The sequence below is a fragment of the Schistocerca americana genome, chromosome 7 (genome assembly GCF_021461395.2).
Source record: "Schistocerca americana isolate TAMUIC-IGC-003095 chromosome 7, iqSchAmer2.1, whole genome shotgun sequence".
Taxonomy (NCBI): Eukaryota; Metazoa; Arthropoda; class Insecta; order Orthoptera; family Acrididae; genus Schistocerca; species Schistocerca americana.
Window position 1 is genome coordinate 206,109,910 of NC_060125.1, and position 7,394 is coordinate 206,117,303.

Here is a 7,394-nt window from a genome sequence, read left to right on the forward strand (position 1 = left end):
ATAGACTCCACATACACATACCTCATTGAAGGTGTCTCAGCCTGGGTTCAGGCCGTCATAAAGGCGAAGGGAGGACACCACCATGTTAACATCCACTAACATGTGTCCTCATACTCTTACCTTAAACTTAAACCAGAGATCTAATATGTAATTACTAAACGTACAATCATTTGGCTTAGGATTTTCTTCCTTCGATTTGAGCAGTATATTTATATTACATACAATGTTTATATTACATACAATATTCACTTACCACATATTACTGTATTTTTCAGTATGACGCATCCAGTAGGACTGTCATTTGTTTCCTTATACCTACGAAATGACACACAAGCACTTTCAAATAGTTTACTTATGACAGAAGACAGACTGAAATATGAGTCTCTTATTTGATGCCGAAACAAGTTTACACAGTCATATGATTCAATGATCTCGTCCCGTAGCTATAAAGGTTATTCCCCGCCTTATTAGAAGTATTAGATAGCAGTCCCATCATATGAAGCAAAATACGGAAGCGTACTTTGATTTTCGTGATACGCAGACGCGGTAATTACGCAGTGCAGACTCCACCGCACGTTTCTGCGTGCGGGTTCGCTCGTTTCTCGAGCCCCTTTACCTGCTGATATTTATGTAGAGCGCTCTGGAGCGGTTGTTTATTTTAGGCCTGCGGCAGGTACTTCATATGCTAGCGGCAAAGCGATATGAAATGCGACAAGCTTCCAGCAAAAGCTGTCAGAGCACCTCGTTCACTAGCTGACCCATTTAATATTACAGCTTCACTGTCCAATGTATAAAGTATGGTATAGTATAAATCAAAGTGACTTTAATATATCTTAGTGGTCACAGTAGAGAGCTTTTACGATTTTGTTCGTTCCCTGCAACTTTTACCCGAAGTGTGCTACAGCTGATAGATAAAACTATATACTCAGCTTAAAAAGCTTTATTTAGTCTTCATAATAAAAAAATTAATCGTACTATAACTAATGATATTAATGGTGTTTGTTTTGATTTAAGCTGCACTTTTTGGTACAATATTTCGTTATAGGTGGTTAAAGAGGGAAATGGATAGGTTAAAGTCAGATATAGTGGGAGTTAGGGAAGTTCGGTGGCAGGAGGAACAAGACTTTTGGTCAGGTGAATACAGGGTTATAAATACAAAAGCAAATAGGGGTAATGCAGGTGTAGGATTAGTAATGAATAAAAAAATAGGAGTGCAGGTAAGCTACTACAAACAGCATAGTGAACGCATTATTGTGGCCAAAATAGACACAAAGCCCACGCCTACTACAGTAGTACAAGTTTATATGCCAACTAGCTCTGCAGATGATGAAGAAATTGATGAAATATGTGATGAGATAAAAGAAATTATTCAGCTAGTGAAGAGAGACGAAAATTTAATAGTCATGGGTGACTGGAATTCGTCAGTAGGAAAATGGAGAGAAGGAAACATAGTAGGTGAATATAGATTGGGGCTAAGAAATGAAAGAGGAAGCCGTCTGGTACAATTTTGCGCAGAGCATAACTTAATCATAGGTAAGACTTGGTTCAAGAATCATGAAAGAAGGTTGTATACATGGAAGATCCCTGGAGATACTAAAAGCTATCAGATAGATTGTATAATGGTAAGACAGAGATTTAGGAACCAGGTTTTAAGTTGTAAGACATTTCCAGGGGCAGATGTGGACTCTGACCACAATCTATTGGTTATGGACTGTAGATTAAAACTGAAGAAACCGCAAACAGGTGGGAATTAAAGGAGATGGGACCTGGATAAACTGAAAGAACCAGAGGTTGTACAGAGTTTCAGGGAGAGCTTCAGGGAACAATTGACAGGAAAGGGGGAAAGAAATACAGTAGAAGAAGAATGGGTAACTTTGAGGGATGAAATAGTGAACGCAGCAGAGGATAAAATAGATAAAAAGACGAGGACTACTAGAAACCCTTGGGTAACAGAAGAAATATTGAATTCAGTTGATGAAAGGAGAAAATATAAAAATGCAGTAAATGAAGCAGACAGAAAGGAATACAAACGTCTCAAAAATGTGATCGACAGGAAGTGCAAAATGGCTAAGCAGGGATGGCTAGAGGACAAATGTAAGGATGTAGAGGCTTATCTCACTAGGGATAAAATAGATACTGCTTACAGGAAAATTAAAGAGATCTTTGGAGAAAAGATAACCACTTGCATGAATATCAAGAGCTCAGATGGAAACCCAATTCTAACCAAAGAAGGGAAAGCGGAAAGGTGGAACGAGAATGTAGAGGGTCTATACAAGGGCGACGTACTTGAGGATAATATTATGGAAATGGAAGAGGATGTAGATGAAGATGAAATGGGAGATAAGATACTGCGTAAAACGTTTGACAGATCACTGAAAGACCTGAGTCGAATCAAGGCCCCTGGAGTAGACAACATTCCATTAGAACTACTGACAGCCTTGGGAGAGCCAGTCCTGACGAAACTGTACCATCTGGTGAGCAAGATGTATGAGACAGGTGAAATACCCTCAGACTTCAGGAAGAATATAATAATGCCAATCCCAAAGAAAGCAGGTGTTGGCAGATGTGTTAATTACCGAACTATCAGTTTAATATTTCACAGCTGCAAAATAGTAACGCGAATTCTTTGGAGACGAATGGAAAAACTGATAGAAGCCGACCTTGGGGATGATCAGCTTGGATTCCGTAGAAATGTTGGAACACGCGAGGCAATACTGACCTTGCGACTTATCTTAGAAGAAAGATTAAGGAAAGGCAAACCTACGTTTCTAGCATTTGTAGACTTAGAGAAAGCTTTTGACAAAGTTGACTGGAATACTGTCTTTCAAATTCTGAAGGTGGCAGAGGTAAAATACAGGGAGCGAAAGGCTATTTACAATTTGTACAGAAAGCAGATGGTGGTTATAAGAGTTGAGGGGCATGAAAGGGAAGCAATGGTTGGGAAGGGAGTGAGACAGGGTTGTAAACTCTCCCAGACGTTATTCAATCTGTATATTGAGCAAGCAGTAAAGGAAACAAAACAAAAGTTCGGAGTAGGTATTAAAATCCATGGAGAAGAAATAAAAACTTTGAGGTTCGCCGATGACATTGTAATTCTATCAGAGACAGCAAAGGACTTGGAAGAGCAGTTGAACGGAATGGCCAGTGTCTTGAAAGGAGGGTATAAGATGAACATCAACAAAAGCAAAACAAGGATAATGGAATGTATTCGAATTAAGTTGGGTGATGCTGAGGGAATTAGATTAGGAAATGAGACACTTAAAGTAATAAAGAAGTTTTGCTATTTGGGGAGCAAAATAACTGACGATGGTCGAAGTTAAGAGGATATAAAATGTAGACTGGCAATGGCAAGGAAAGCGTTTCTGAAGAAGAGAAATTTGTTAAAATCAGATATAGATTTAAATGTCAGGCAGTCATTTCTGGAAGTATTTGTATGGAGTGTAGCCATGTAAGGAAGTGAAACGTGGACGATAAATAGTTTAGACAAGAAGAGAATAGAAGCTCTCGAAATGTGGTGCTACAGAAGAATGCTGAAGATTAGATGGGTAGATCACGTAACTAATGAGGAGGCATTGAATAGAAATGGGGAGAAGAATAGGAGCTTGTGGCACAACTTGACTAGATGAAGGGATCGGTTGGTAGGACATGTTCTGAGACATCGATGGATCACCAATGTAGTATTGGAGGGCAGCGTGGAGGGTAAAAATCGTAGAGGGAGACCAAGAGATGAACACACTAAGCAGATTCAGAAGGAAGTAGGCTGCAGTAGGTACTGGGAGATGAAGAAGCTTGCACAGGATAGAGTAGCATGGAGTGCTGCATCAAACCAGTCTCAGGACTGAAGACCACAACAACAACAACGGTTGAAGCTGGATATAAGTATAGCGTAAATTTTTGCAAAGGTTAAATGCAGCAGGCGGTGCTGTGTTTGTTGCTGCCAGAAGTAGTTTGTCTTGTAGCGACAGTTCCAGCGAGTTTGTGTTAATAGAGGTCATTCGTGGCAACCAGTATACGACAATAAATAGATCTTTTACCGTCCTCTCTATTCACACGATACAATTGCTAAAAGGTTCAAACACGTACCCGAGTCATACAATTGTAATTGTTGGTTACTTCAATTTACCCCCTAGATTTTGGTGAAAATACATGATTAAATACCGAGTTCCGCACAAAACGTCGTCCGAAATTTAGCTAAACTTATTTTCTGAAAAGTTCTTCGAGCAACTAGTTCATAAGCACACTCGAATTGTAAAGTGTTGTTAATACACACTTGATCTCATAACAATAAATAATCCTTAGCTAATAACGAACATCAAAACTGATACAAGGGTTAGTGAACAGAGAGTTATCATAGCGAGACCGAATACTAAATCTCCAAAATCCTCCAAAAATAAACGAAAAGTATACCGATTCAAAAAAGCGATAAATGTTTGCTTGACGCCTTTCTGGAATTAACAATATATGTGTAGACCATCTGTGGCTCGAATTCAAAGAAATAATATCGACAGAAATTGAGAGCTTTATTAAAAAAGGAAAAAAAGGACCAACGACGGAGCTGATCTCGTTTGGTACAAAAAACAGGTAAGAACACTGTTGCAGAAACAATAAATAAGCATGCTAATTTAAATGAACGTAAACTCTTCAAGATTGACGATCTTTTACAGAAGCTCGAAATTCAGCGTCGACTTCAATGCATAATGCTTATAATAGTTTCCACAATGAAATCTTGTCTCTAAACCAGGTAGAAAATCTGAAGAGATTCTGGTCGTATGTAAAGTATGCTAACGGCAAGACACATTCAATGGCTTCTCTGCGCGACATCAATGGAAATACTGTCGACAAAAATGCTGCTAGTAGAGGTACTAAGCGCAGTATTCCGAAATTCCTTTACCAAGGAAAACGAAATAAATATTCCAGAGTTCCAGAATTCGAATCAATGAGTAACTCAGACGTAGGTATTCTTGGAGTAGTGAAGCAACTTAAATCACTTAATAAAAGCGAGTCTTCCGGTCCAGAGTGTATGTCGATTAGGTTTCTTTCAGAGTACGCTGATGCAATAGCTCTATACTTAACAATCATACATTACTGCAGGATCGACGAAATATCCATACCCAAGGACTGGAAAGTTGCGCAGGTGACTCCAATATTCAAGAAAAGCAATGGGAGTCATCCACTAAATAACAGGTTCATATCATCAACGTCGACATGCGGCATGATTTTGGAGTCTACATTGTGTTCCAACATAATGAACTACCGTACCTCGAAAAGAACGGTCTATTGACGCATAGTCAACAAGGATTTAGAAAACACCGTTCTTGTGAAACACAACTAGCTCTTTACCCACACGAAGTGTTGAGTGCTATCGACAAGAGATTTCAAACTGATTCCATACTTCTAGATTTCCAGAAGACTTGCGACACCGTCCCTCGTAAGTGGTTAGTAATCAAACCTGGGTGTTTACGGAACATAGTCTCGGTTATGCGACACACTTGATGGTAACTGACGGAAATTCATAGAGTAAATCTGAAGAGATTTCAGGCGATCCGCAAAGTAGTATTGTGGTCCTCTGCAGTTCGTCATCTACATAAACGGTTTAGGACACAATCCGGGCAGCAGTCTTAGGTAGTTTGCTGATAACACTGTCACTAATCGCCTCCTAGGGTCATCAGAAGATCAAAATAAATTGCAAAACGATTTAGGAAAGATGATGTATGATGCGAAAATTGGCAGTTAACCTTAAACAATCAATTTGTGAGCACATATACACAAGTACTAAAAGGAATCCGTTAAACTTCGGTTACACGAGAAATCACTCAACCTAAAGACTGGAAATTCAACTGAACATTTATCAATTATAATTACGAACAACTCAATGTGGAAAGTGTACATACAAAATGTTGTAAGGAAGGTGAACCAAAGATTACGTTTTATTGTCAGAACCCGTAGAAATGCAACAGATCCACTAAGAGGCTAGCTGCACAACACTTCCCCGTCCTCTCTTGGACTACAGTGGGATCATTACGCCGGCCGGAGTGGCCGAGCGGTTCTAGGCGCTACAGTCTGGAACCGCGCGACCTCTACGGTCGCAGGTTCGAATCCTGCCTCGGGCATGGATGTGTGTGATGTCCTTAGGTTACTTAGGTTTAACAGGTTCTAAGTTCTAGGGGACTTATGACCTCAGAAGTTAAGTCCCATAGTGCTCAGAGCCATTTGAATCATTTTTGGGATCATTACCACGTATGCTTAACGTAGTACATTGACAAAGTTCAATGAAGAGCAGCACGTTTTACATTATCGAGGAATGGGGAGATAGTTTCACAGGCATGATTCAGGATTAGGGGAGAACATCATTAAATCAAAGTTGTTTCTCGTTGCGTCGGGATATTCTCACGAAATTTAAGTCACCAACTTTCCCCCTCAAATGCGAAAACATTTTATTGACGCCGATCTACAATGGGAGAAACGCTCACCATAACAAAATAAGGGAAATCAGAGCTCCCACGGAAAGATATAATGGTTTCCTCCCCGCGCTGTTCGAGAGTGGGATTATGAAGTCGGTTCGATGAACATTCTCTGCCAGGTTCTTAAGTCTGATTTGCATGGTATCCATCTAGATGGAGATGTAGATGACCTCTATTCCGTTACTTATAATATTTTTAGATGAATAAAATATATCTTGGTTGCGAACTACTGATGCAACCTAATTATGCGTTATTGATAGATTCCCTCCCGTAGATTTCACATTATTTCGGCGAATTACTTCCTTACACATACCAATCCTTAAATTACTTGCTAACTAATTACAAACAATAGTACAAACAATGCAAGCACAGGTTGCCGTTTTTGTGTAACTGTGGAAAACTCTATGTTTTGGTACTCCATAATAACAATACAATCCTTTGTCTGTAACAAATTGTTGATCTGTTGGCCAGTATGTGAAATATGCTCATTTTGCAGCTGATTTCAGTGTCTACTGAGCAGTGTATCAGATGCATGTGTAAATATCTCATATATCTATTGACTTTGTTTATAAACAGTTTTACACATAAACATCAATAAGTTGCATAGTATCTTTGTACCTCTTTCATGCTAATTATTTCGAATTTGTCGCTCTACTGTGGTTTAAATACAGTCATTAAAATTACTGTAGCCTTATTGGAAGTGATTTTAGACTTTTTAGTGAATATATGGGTAATGGTTTAGGCATAATCAGAATGTCGCCATCCTGAGCAGCGTCCATAACCACGTAGTGGTTTAGTTTAGGCCCTCATCCCCAGTGGAAAAATTCACTCGGCTTCTGCTTCCTAGCACCCTTCGTTATGTATGTTCTTTCTCTCCTTTCCGACGTTTCTCGTGGTATTTATTTACGTATTTTTAGATAAGGAAGGTTTCTG